Source organism: Pongo abelii, chromosome 2 (genome assembly GCF_028885655.2).
Source record: "Pongo abelii isolate AG06213 chromosome 2, NHGRI_mPonAbe1-v2.0_pri, whole genome shotgun sequence".
In the NCBI taxonomy this organism is placed as follows: Eukaryota; Metazoa; Chordata; class Mammalia; order Primates; family Hominidae; genus Pongo; species Pongo abelii.
In genome coordinates this window covers 187,441,004-187,454,508 of record NC_085928.1, presented here as the reverse complement: position 1 = coordinate 187,454,508, position 13,505 = coordinate 187,441,004, and the positions used below count along the sequence as shown (strand labels likewise).

At 41.0% G+C, this 13,505-nt stretch overlaps 1 long non-coding RNA gene across 1 annotated transcript in view; it reads right to left on the bottom strand.

Moving 5' to 3' along the window:
• The window catches only part of LOC112132709 (uncharacterized), a 306,500-nt gene extending 296,538 nt beyond the window's left edge, over positions 1–9,962 (bottom strand). Inside the window, exon 1 of the long non-coding RNA XR_002914425.3 lies at positions 9,773–9,962. This is a non-coding gene — a long non-coding RNA (uncharacterized LOC112132709). The remainder of the gene's footprint in view (positions 1–9,772) is intronic.
• Positions 9,963–13,505: the final 3,543 nt, after the last annotated feature.

Below are 13,505 nucleotides of genomic sequence, written 5' to 3'. Positions count from 1 at the left end.
TTTCAATCACACCCATTCACTGCTTCAGCTGTTTTTATCCTTTAGTGGAGATTTTTCAAAAACATGAACTCTTCACGGGAAAATATCTGCGACATTAGAAACTGACTCACGTTTCCTAGTTTTTCATGAAACAATGACATTTTTTTCCCTTTGATGCTCTCATCTGACTCCACAGGAAATTTTACTACCGAGCCGCTTTCATCTCTCCTGGTTTGAAGATAAATGATCCTTGGTCTCCTTTAGACCTGCATAAATCACAAAGCAATCTACTAAGAGATGCCTGTGGCAAGCAGCTTCAACTAGAATCAAAAGGACAGTCAGAAATATCCATACTGCTTACACAAGGAGTAACCGAGGCAGAGTAATCCAAACACTGCATCCCCTTTTCTTATACATACAAAGCCTGGCACACGGGGGCTGTTGAGAAACATGAATTAGCCCATCTCTGACATAAAGCCTCGGCAAAATAAGCATCTGCTACATGTAACTCAAAGTTCTCTGCCCTTCCTCAGAAGAACGTGGCTTACTGGAAACCAAATTCTTATAAGGAGTACATCAAAGAAGAAATCTATTTCCTTGGGTTTTTAAAATTATTATTTTGTTTCTCATTACACAGACAGCATTAATGGAACACCAAGGAAGAGAAAAAAGAGTTACCACCCATAATCCGGCCATCCGATGAATATTTCTTGTTTTGTTTTGTTTTGGTTTTGGTTTTGTTTTGTTTTGTTTTTTGAGATGGAGTTTTGCTCTGTCACCCAGGCTGGAATGCAATGGTGCGATCTTGGCTCACTGCAACCTCCGCCTCCCAGGTTCAAGCAATTCTCCTGCCTCAGCCTCCCAAGTAGCTGGGATTACAGGCACGCACCACCACTCCTGGCGAATTTTTGTATTTTTGGTAGAGATGGGGTTTCACCGTGTTGGCTAGGCTGGTCTCAAACTCCTGACCTCGGGTGATCCACCTGCCTTGGCCTTCCAAAGTGCTGGCATTACAGGCGTGAGCCACCATGCCCGGCCCCAACGAATGTTTCTATTTGCCTGTGAGCATCCATTGTTTTTCCAAAAATAAAATTGCACCAGGTGATTGTATCAATATGTATTTAACTTGCATCCGGTTGGGCCATGAGACTTTAAAAGATGGTACAGGCCAGGTGCAGTGGCTCGCACCTGTAATCTTGGCATTTTGGGAGGCCAAGGCAGGAGGATCGCTTGAAACCAGGAGTTTGAGACCAAGCAACATAGTGAAACCCCATCTCTACAAAAAATACAAAAATCAGCCTGGCCTGGTGGTGCATGTCTGTGGCCCCAGCTACATGGGAGGTTGAGACTGGACGATCATTTGAGCCCAGGAGGTCAGGGCTGCAGTGAGGCATGATGGTGCCACTGCACTCCAACGTCAGTGACAGAGTGCAACCCTTACTTCAAAATAAATAAATAAATAGCCCAGGCTCTGCAGTCAAACTGGGTCTGAATACAAGTTCTGCCATTATTGGTCTAGGAAACTGAGGCTGGTTATTCTCTGTCTCTGGGCCTCCAATTTTATCTGTATATAAAAATGGGAATGATGCTAGCACTTCCTTCAAAGGGTTATTTTGAGAAGTAAATGAGACAGTGCATGAAAAATCCTTAGTGTCACACTTGGCCCATCATAACCACTCAATAGATGTTGACTGTTTTATTATTTATAGTAAATTCATTTTTAGCTAATACCATTATGCAAGAAGATAAAAGGAAACCCTTCCATTTCCTGAACAGGGGTGAGATCTGACCTGCAATTTTGCTCATAGTTGCGCAATTTCCCCACCCATCTCTTTTCTTTGCAGACACAGGGTTCAGAGCCATAGCAGGTGATGGTGCAGAGCCCTGAGCTCAGATCTTGCATAACAGAAATAGAGTCTGCTCTTGACCTGGTCACCCAGAACCACAGCATTGAGAAAGAAAACTTAGACATCCAGCTACGTCCAACTGCCACATTGAGTCAAAAGGAAACTGAGGCCTTGAGAAAGGAGGAGATTTTCCTGAGGAAAGGGCTCAACCACAGTCTCCCAACCCATTTGCCTTTGTTCATTGCTTGGGTGCCACTGCAAGTCTGGCCCTGTTTACAGCACATTGCGGCTTTCTACAGGAATTCATCCCATTAACTTCACTTCTCAGCCCTGAAGTCTTCCTCGGTCTCCTTGCTTCTGTGCTTCTGTGGTGAGGTCACCTTTTCTGGAAATCCCTGTGATTTCTTTCCACAAGCCCTCAGCTATGCATGTGGCAATGAGGTCAGCTGAAACTAATGATGACGTGTTATGTAGAAATAAGTAAAATCTTAGATTGAGCTCAGACAAAACCACATTAAAATCTCAAATGTCATTTTCTTATACTTCAAAAATAAAATGTCAGGACCATAAGGCTCTTCTCTATTTACTCTCTTCTTTGTCTTTCAGTTGCTTTCTGTATCTGAGTGTATTTAATTGTGCATTTCTTTCCTCTGGCACTAGAAGGACCCAAATTTTTCTAATAGATCATTTCACGGTAGTTACAATTTGACCTCAAACAGGAAATACTCAGTATTTCATAGTAAGGAAATTTATTCTCAAGAAGAAAATCATAACCTATCAAGGGGTTTTATTGAAGTATGAATAAGCATTTGAATTTCGGTTTATCTACAAATCTATCACTACTGTCAATCAAATCAAAACAAAACACGTTTTCAGTAAAAATTGTCACCTGAAGTAATCTTTACAAAAGCTTGAAAAATGGACTGGCCTCAGCCCAGTTGACCAGCTTTACTCCATAGGTGTTTGTAGCTTTGCTTGTACACATAGTGTGTTAAAGTAATACACTTTAGGCTCTGTCCATTTTTGACAGAAGGACCCCAAACTATGTGAATATAAACTTTTTTAGTAGTTTAAAGAAAACTAGCTTCAGAAGTTCCCAATATCCTGCATCCACTAACTCAAATTATCTTAGTTGGGTGTTGCCAAGTAGAAACAAATGAATAAAAATGATGCGCAATTAACCCAGCTTTACTACAAAAATGATTCAAAAACGGCACAAAATGCATGGTTCTCTTGAAGGGGCTCACTGTACACTACAGCTCAATCCAAAGCGCATTTCCACAAGTATCAAATTAGTGTTCGTTAAGGTAGTAAGATGTTTACTGGGTTGACTTTTGTTCTTTTTATAACAGTGTTGGGTTTGCAGGAAAATCTTATTTCTCATACTCGCTCTTAGGAAGACTCATTCCTTTTTTTCCTCTCCACGTGCCCCATATTTTTTATCATGTGGACTCATCTACCTATTACCATTCTCAACTCATAGCCAGGGGAAAGAAGCTCTGCCCTTCACATTATACATAAAATCAAATACATATTTACCACACAACCACTGTGTGCCCAATAGAACACAAGTTGCTATGAAAATGGAAAATACCTGTACTTGACTCTGGGACTTACCATCTACATATTTCCTTGTGACCCAGGTGAGTACAGCCCGAGTGATGAGCTCAGTGCAAAGCAGGGGAGGAGGCCTGCCTAAGAACAACAGTGGGCTCTTTGCCAGGCTTTTCTGCCTTTCCGGGAGCTGGAGCAGGTCAGGGCAGGTCCTCACTTTGAGGAGCCAGGTTCCAAGTCTTTTACATGAGCACCTCCCGATAGTGGCTACCATTCACTGCCCTCTTGCTTTGGGCCAAGCCGAGACATTCAATTTTTGCAACCATCTTATCATGTAGGTATTATGATTCCCATTTTACAAATGTGGAAACTGTAGCACAGATGGGTTAAATTGTTAAAGGTTAAATAGCTTTAAAAAGTGGCAAACTCAGAATCTGAACTCAGGACCGACTCCAATACCAAACTTCTCAGTCAGATTCTAGTCACCTGCTTTGCCAGTGTCCTTACTTGAACCTCCACCCTCATTCAGGCCTGCAAAATCCTTCCCATCCATTAACAACAGACTTAATATAAAGAAACAGAAAGCAAAAGCTTTAAGCCAGAATGTAAACCTTAGTTACAGCCATCAACAACCTCTCTTTTACTATTATTATTGCACTAAGCTATATAACATGAAATGTTGTTGCCCAGAGTTGTACTAAAGATATAGTGGCTAAATATAAAATTAGCCCATTAACTTTTAAGAATTTTCTTCTCCCAGTCTGTACAGAATGTGCAAATTAATTAAGCCCTAGTGCTATAAACTGGAGATAATCAGTCTTAACCAGCTGAGGAGCCACTATGCCATCCAGTAGTCAGAAACTACCAAATAATTAAGCATATTTCTGATATTAAAAAAGCACATAAACATTTTATTATAAAATAACAGTACTTTTATCCAAATGACCAAATAAAGGTTGCTGCCTGATTCTCAATATTTTTAAACTGTGTATTAGGTCTGGAATTGATATGAGGTTTCCCAAGTTCGTCAGTTCCTCCACTACTGACTTAGTTGGTGATCTGATGTCGGGGAAAACACTTGTTTGCCTGATTTTTAAATGGATTCTTCCTAGAAGATAATAATAATAGCAATAATGCTATTGCTATTATTTGGTCACAAAGAGGATGATTTTGTTGTCCAACAAACCTAGGTTTATAAGTGAGCTGCATGATGTAGTAGCAAATGTTTTAACTTCTCCAAACCTCATCTGTAAAATGGAGGTAATAAGGACTCTTCAGAAAGTCTTTGCAAAACCCACTTAGGGTAGCGCACATGGCACATCATCCAGCCCACAGTGAAGGCTATTCGATAAAGGGTAGCTAATATTATATGGTGTTTATGGAAAAGAGAAAAAATGGTAGTGAGGGTTTTAAAGTTCGGGTTCCTTAGAAGGACAATGATTGACTTGGGATTCTCGTCTTTGGGTTTTTTTTTTTCAGAGGCACTTGCATTCAGTATCTCATCCATCATAACTCCATGCCCGTGTTGTAGGCCATTCATACATATGGTTCCGGCCCTGGTACGCCAATGGGGATGGATTGCTCAATAGGAATTGCTGTTTTTATGTTTTAAGTGCCATTTTTCCCTGAGGCTTTCAGCATGTCGCTCTATTTCAAAAACAAGTGGCTCACATGTCTTGAAAACCATGTGCTGAGGATCACTCTCAGAGATTCTGTTTGTTCACAAAAAGGTCATTAACTTGGAAAGAACCTTATTTTTACTCCAGGCTGCTGTGCATAACTCTAAAGAGTCTGGGTGCTTAATGGTGCTTACTGCCAAGCTGTCCTGAGGTCAGCGATCCTTTCACAGTTCATTCATGAGACTAACGGACATTATTGTGATACGTTGCATAAGAAAACCTTCTCAGTTCCCTAAATACATTATATTCATGTAGTGCCATAGGACATGTAAACCGAAACACTGAGGGAAAAAATGTTTTGTTATTCCTTCAGGAAAGACTTGTGAGTTGGCTTTTTGGTCTCTCGATTGCTATTATCGAGGCCCCTTCCTGCTTTATGGTCCAGAGTCTGCCCAAGCTAATTGTTGCACTGAATAACAACTCACTGAGGAACTCGCCAGCCTGGGCAATAAGGAGTCATGGCTTCTCTACCCTGGGCTGTGCCACTGCTCATTGTGTGACCTATACAAGCTACCCAAGCACTCTTGGACTCTATTTTCCTATCCAAAAAACAACAACAATGTCATCCTCAAGATACTATATCCCAGCTCTACAGACCTATAATTCTCCTCCTATCCTTTTCATAAATACCTCTTTGTTATGTATTTTGTTTCTCTAGTGATGACTAGTATAGAATAAATAATTGCTACCTAGAAGATGTAATTAAGTTTATATATTACTTTCTACAACTAATATGCAATGGATTTTAATTTTATTCATAATTACTAACTTCAGGCTTAAAAAATCTGCGTATTAAGTGGGAATATTGCACCATTTTTATAGCCTCTTCTTCTCATGTTAATAAAATAACATAATAAAACACCACCCACACAGATGATAAGCCTCACTCTATCACCAGGAAGCATAATTAGCAAATTAAAGCATTGGACTCACATTTATACTTATAATCCCAAGGTTTTGTTTTATTCAAGTAAAGCCTGTGGCCTAAATCATTGTGATTATAATATGGTACTAAGTAAATAAAAGTCTGTCTGCCTTTCACAATTATGTTTTAATTTCCCATTTTACATTTTCCAACATGCATACTAGGTTTTGTTTACATTTTGATCTGATTTACTAAAGAACTTTCTCCCATAGAATCTTCTGAAAATAGAAGTGCAAGCATACATATGACACATGGATTTTTGCCCCCTATAAACATTAGCTTGTGTCTAGTCTTTGCTGGTAGCGCATACATAGAAATGCCAGTGTCGCCAGGCACGGTGGCTCACGCCCATAATCCCATCACTTTGGGAGGCTGAGGAAGGCGGGTCACGAGGTCAGGAGATGGAGACCATCCTGGCCAACAAGGTGAAACCCCGTCTCTACTAAAAACACAAAAATTAGCTGGGTGTGGTGGCAGGTGCCGGTAATCCCAGCTACTCAGGAGGCTGAGGCAGGAGAATCACTTGAACCAGGGAGTCAGAGGTTGCAGTGAGCCGAGATCACGCCACCTCACTCCAGCCTGGCGACAGAGTGAGACTCCGTCTAAAAAAAAAAAAAAAGAAAAAAAGAAATACCAGTGTTTTCAATTGGGAGAATTTTTAAACTTTCTCTACTATCTTCAGAAAACATTCTTTGAAAGAAAGGTTATTGTGTTTAGTCTGGTTTCTTTACATGTCTCTGGAACAGCAGGATATAAAAATCCATTTTGGCAGCAGATCTCCAGAAAACACTGGCAATTCTGCAGTGTTTGTTTTCAGGAGGCAGAGCTTGCAGTGAGCCAAGATCTCACCATGGCACTCCAGCCTGGGTGAAAGAGCGAGACTCCACCTCAAAAAAAAAAAAAACTTCCTAATGAAAGTGTTTCCTCAAATCTAAAGGTCATCTGAACACTTTCATACATACGCAATACAATGTATGTATAGCAGTTGAATAGACACAACAAAGGAGGCAGACTGAAGTTCAAATCCTACCTCTGCCACTTACTAGTTGCGTGACATTCAGCAAATCACTTATCTAATCTTTCCAAGTCTCCATTTTTTTTTTTTTTTTTTTTTTTTTTTTTTGAGATAGAGTCTTGCTATGTCTCCCAGGCTGGAGTGCAATGGCAAGATCTCAACTCACTGCAACTTCCACCTCCCAGGTTCAAGCGATTCTCCTGTTTCAGCCTCCCGAGTAGCTGGGACTACAGGTGTGTGCCACCACACCAGGCTAATTTTTGTATTTTTGGTAGAGATGGGGCTTCACCATGTTGGTCAGGCTGGTCTCAAACTCCTGACCTCAGGTGATCCACCCACCTCGGCCTCCTAAAGTGCTGGGATTACAGGTGTGAGCCACCAGGCCCTGCCACAAGTCTCCATTTCTTCATTTGTAATATGAGTGAAATATTGCCTACTTCATAAGATTCATACAAAAGTTAAATAAGATAACGTACATAACATGTTGGCACATAATAATCACTAAGAAATGATGTTACGCCTGTAATCCCAGCACTTTGGGAGGTCGAGGCAGGCGGATCATGAGGTTAGGAGATCGAGACCATCCTGGCTAACACGGTGAAACCCCGTCTCTACTAAAAATACAAAAAAAAATTAGCAGGGCGTGGTGACTGGTGCCTGTAGTCCCAGCTACTCAGGAGGCTGAGGCAGGAGAATGGTGTGAACCCGGGAGGCGGAGCTTGCAGTGAGCCGAGATTGTGCCACTGCACTCCAGCCTGGGTGACAGAGCGAGACTCCATCTCAAAAAAAGAAAGAAAGAAGAACGAAAGAAAGAAAGAAAGAGAGAGAGAGAGACAGAAAGAAAGAAAGAAAGAAAGAAAGAAAGAAAGAAAGAAAGAAAGAAAGAAAGAAAGAAAGAAAGAAAGAAAGAAAGAGAAAGAAAGAAAGAAAGATGATGGCTGTTATTTCTATTATTATTTTAGTATAATTATCACTGAATCAGAAAGAATGTGACCTGGGGGTGTGTGCACACCATGATTTTGGCCATGACCTTCAGTCAGCAACATTAATTTCTCTCAGAGGAGGCTCTACTGTGTCCAGGATAAGGGAATTGGAGCTCAATAATGACATGTAGAAAACTGACAGCATTGAAGGTCTCTAAAGGATACTCAAAACATTCTTGCCAGCCCTGCCTGAGGCTGCATTACTGCCTACCAGGCTTGTTTCTGCTCTCAGGCACTTATTCCATTTATCTGTTTTCATGCCAGCCTTCCTAGCTTACTTTGTGTTCCTTCCGCATTAGTCATCACAACGCCCCAGTTCAGTGACAGATAAGGTGGATAAGTCCCATTTGGTCCCTGCTCCTACAATTGGAAGAAGACAGGAATTAGGAGATGGACTCAAGCAGAGGTTAAAGGTTAAACACAGCAAGCCCACCCCACACACACACAATTAGGTGACTCTAAAACCAACTTAATTGGTTAGTGACCAGTAGTAGTTTTCATGAAATAGAATAGAAAATATCAATATAAACCCCATGCAGTAAGCAGTTTATTTCATTAAAAACTTTTATTGGCCAGGTGCGGTGGCTCGCGCCTATAATCCCAGCACTTTGGGAGGCTGAGGTGGGCGGATCATGAGGTCAGGAGATAGAGACCATCCTGGCTAACACGGTGAAACCCCGTCTCCACAAAAAATACAAAAACAAAATTAGCCGGGTGTGGTGGCGGGTGCCTGTAGTCCCAGCTACTGGGGAGGCTGAGGCAGGAGAATGGCCTGAATCCAGGAGGCAGAGCTTGCAGTGAGCCAAGATCTCACCATGGCACTCCAGCCTGGGTGAAAGAGCGAGACTCCATCTCAAAAAAAAAAAAAAAAAAAAAAAACTTTTGTTTCAGTTGTGTGTGTCTGTATGAATATTTGCTTGTGTTGGTGGGTGGATGTGTGTGCATTTTGCAATATAAAACATATTTCTTTTGTTCTTATGTGGACTAGAAGGTCTCTAAGGTCTCTTTTAACTAGAAAAATTTAATAAATCTCCAAACTCTGTAGAACTGGGATTCAAAATGGCAGTAGTTGCCAATGTTCCGGTTTTATGGGGTTGGTCCATATTTTTTTTCCCAATAGAAAATAAATTAGGATTTTCCTTCATCAGTAAATAAAAGTGTTAAAAGAATAAAACTAGAATCTACACTCAATCACCCAGGAAGATGAGAGGTCTGCTGGGACTGAGATTACAGAGTGAAATGAACACAGAGATCAGAGCTTGAAGCCAGCTGTGGAGCCCAGGGCCAGTGGCCTGCTTCTGCCCACAGCATCCATCCATGGGAACTGAGTCAGTTCATAAGGATCTAAAGAGAGCGGGGACATTGCCGGGGAGGAGGAGATGGGGGTTCCTCTCCCAGCATGCACACACGCATGGCTCCCACACTCACATAAATGCACGTCGAGAAGCCAGAAGATGTTGCAAGATGTGTCTGTGCGTCTCTCAAGCTTCTACGGGCTAATGAAAGCATGTTAGAGACAGAGAAAGTGATAGAGCAGGCCTGAGTTTCAAGCCTTCTGAAGTTTGTTTTTCACTCTGTCTCTCCTCGGCACAGAATAAGTCATTTCATTCTCCCCTCTATCCAGACAGTGAGTTCATTTACACTGACAACTATAACCAAGTTGATGAACACACCAAACATTGGTCAGTGCATATTCTCCCTATCTGAAAACTGAAATAGGAAATTGTATAGTTAGAAAGTGCTTTGCAAACATGAACTCAGAAAAAGAGGAACTAATCGGAGGATCTTACCTTTTGTTTCTCTAAGCGGTCACAGCCTAATGCTGCCAAATGGCTCCAAATGCTCATGTTGAGGTCCAGGCTCTCTCTCCATCTTCAGTCTCCTCCACTCACCAGGCTCCTATTAACACATTTTCTGCTCTTCAGATAGTGAAATGTGGACAGCTAGGTTTAAGCCACCAGATTCCATTGTGCTACACCGAGACCACACCCAATCCACTTTGGCCTTCCTCGCAAGTCTCCAAATCATGACCATATATGTATAAAACGCCCAGTCTCTTCCTTTGCTACTAAAGATTGTTAGTCTCCATCATTAGGGAACTTTCTATCTCAGCCCCCAGAGGGGTACCATAATACAAAGTTCTGAAGTTACCTCACCATGTATGAACACAAAGCCAAGAAGGGGATCTCATCTTCTTTTCATCCTAATTGGTCTTGTGCCATAGGTTGGTACTAAGGCAACTATTTGCTTTCAGTTTAGTTGTTATTCTAGGTTATTTTCCATATAAATAATATATTAATCATTTGAACATGTGCCCTAGGAGAGTTTTGCAATTGGAACAATTCTTGAATCAAAGAAATAAATACTATAAACAAAGCATAGTTTTTCAAGTAGCTTTCCAAGGCTTGTTGCAATTAATCACAGGCTTAAGAATGCTACTCCATTATCATTCTATCAAATGCAAGCCACATGGGCTTTGTGGCCATCATCTCAAATAAATACATCTCACTCTCCTTTGTAAGTCTTCAGTATAGACAAAGGCCTCTGCTTCAGGAATTTTGATTAGCAATATGTTAATCATAATTTCCAAATAAAAAGTCTAGACACAGTTTCAAGATTAAATTTGGTCTGATTTTGTGAATTCTTATAAAATGTCTTATCCAATCAAATTTTAGCAATCGTTCTGCATTTTGATGTTAAAATAAAATTAAATTAAAATTTTAACGAAAATAATTCTGACCCTCTGAAACAATTTCAAACTTATTTTAAATTCCCCAAGTGCATTCAGTAGCAAGTAGAAATAGTCACCGTTTATCCACCCCATTACAGTCCATCACCTCTGCATTGCCCCAATGTGGCAAGATTTTAAAAGTATAATATTCTTCACCTTTACAGCTAAAACAACAGCATATTCACACACCTCATCCTATCGAAGGTGGGCTAGCATGCACACGTGTGTCCTCATTAATGTATCAATTCTTCAGCCTGTGACTCATTTTTTGGTGACACATGTTTTTATTGTATCATTGACCTGAGTCATTCAGTTACTATATATCAAATACTGGACTTCTCTGTTATTTCACTGATTTATGGAAACAATGGATCAGAATATTTGAAGCTGAGGCTGTCTCAGCAAAAGAGACATATGGTCCATGAAAGAAGCAGGCATGCCTCTGCAGGAGTGAAGACACAACAGAAGGCATGCCCCGGGCACCGGGTCCTGAGCATCAGGGAAGGCCCAGCGCAGCTGTCAATTAAAGGAGGGAGATTCCAGTGATCCTCGCCACCATCATTACATTTGTTGAGTACTTCTGCATGCAAGTATCATGCCAAGTACTTTCCATGCACAATCTTATTCAACGCTCATACAAGCCCTTTGACACAGAAGCATTTACTAACCCTATAACAGAGATGAGGAGATAGGCTAGGAGAGGACACTTAGAACTGTTAGAATCCTGACCCAAACCCAAGTCCGTCTGACTCCAGAGACAGTGCTCTGGGTTTTCAACCTGTTCCCAGACAAAACATAATCCCCACTAGACCTTCAGGAAGCTTTACACCTTCTGAGTGGTGTTCCAGCCATTACCCTGGCATCAGTCTTCACAACATTTTCACCTGTCCCGGAATGAAGCATGTCTTGTGGGTATGAAAACTAGGAAAATATCTGCAAGGGGACGGGCAATCCAGAGGCATCTCTTCATTTTTCTCCCATAAATAATTCTCATAACTAATGCAATTTAGCATCCCTGACTCCTCATACTTTCCCTCTAACATGTTCTTTTTTGATTATTTATTATTATCATAATTAACATTTTTGGACACATCACTGTGCAAAATATGGAGGAAGACAGACTCCCCCACCCTTTTGGCTTATGATCCAAATATTTAGATTATAAACACAATGTTTTTGGCAGGTTAACTCTGTATTAAGAAATGGAGCATTTGCAAGAAATGTCAGATGCTTATTTTACGATCAGTGTAAGGAGTAATTTACCCCACACAAAGATTTGGACTTGGCAAGCAAGCCCCTGTCCACCTACCCACATGTGATGAAGGCAGGAACAGTTTTTCTTCCTCACTACAATTGTCAGGCAATGGACATTTTTAACCCTCAGTAAAAAGCAGTAGCAAGAAGGAGCAGGGTTGGTGGAGCAGGGTTGGAGCAGGGCTGGCCATCAGGGCAGTTGGGCAGAGACTAGAAGTAGATAGAAGTCTTTGCTTGCCACTGCTTAGAGTAATGGATAGATCCAGGCCAGTTCTTTTGTGCTCAATAACTTTTAAGAAACACAAGAAAAGTGACATAATTAGTCAACTTATTCCTCTTCCAAAATGTGCATAATAAGGCTGGCAGTACAGGAAGGAGATCAACAATTCACTCCAGCACACTTGCTTCAAAACTTTCTGCCCATGTGGCATTTCTCCTTCAGAGGCATGGTCTAAAGCCTAGACATTTAATGTTTCCCACTTAAGAAATTGTGCCAATTTCATGTGACATGATATGGAAGATTGTAAGATAGAACACTGAACACCTGACAAATTTTTTAGCTAATAGTACTCACCCAGCAGAAATATGGATCTCGTGAAGGTAAAGCAAGTAGATCTCTGGGGTGACACTGCATAACAATCAGAAATTTCCACTGGCAGGAGACTATGCACTTTCACAAGTCAGAAAGCTGGAAGGTTTTATTAATTATCTCTGAGCAGGCATGAGTGTGAAGCTTACACGAACCGTGGAGCAAAAGAGAATTTTCATCCAATTCCTTCATTCTATAGTTAAGTGGGAGAGCATGTGTACTGTTCACAGTCATGCGGTTGGCAAGTAGCAGAGTTGGGACATGAATGCAAATTGTTTTGGTCATTTCATCCAGAGTTCTTACTAACACGCCATGCTGTTCATGCTTTTTTAACCCATAACATAAAAATATGCAGGAAATGAACATGCAGTTCTGGGGCAATTCCCAGATTCGGAGTCATCTGAGCATCCTCCCGACACCGGTGGATTCAGAGATGAAAACCGCCAAATCCCAAGATGTCTCAACAGAAGGCCTGGCAGCGCTTACATTCTGCCTGCAGGTAAAGCATCCTGGCCAGGATCCAGTTCGATTGGTCATTTTGTATCTTACTAGCTGTTAAATATTTTTAGCATCTCCCCTGATTTTTGGGAGAAACTGAAGGTACCAGAGCATCCTGAATTTATATACAGCATCCACTCCAATTGTATTTGTAGGAGTCAACATTCCTAGCTTGTTAAGGGCAAATGATTCAGGAAATATGGAGAAAATGTTAACATTACTCTGAAGAAAGAAACAGAGCCACCCCCTTATAGCTGCCTTAATTTTTTTTTTTTTTTTTTTTTTTGCCATAGCTATACATTCTAGTCACCCAAGCACATGAAATCTGGCAAAGGTAGCCCTTTTAATGTTTGCTTTATTATTTCAAGTAACTATCAAAACCACTATTGGAAACCATTAAAAGGGCATGTTCTTTCCATCCCGTACAGCACGTCATTCTGGCACCTTGTTT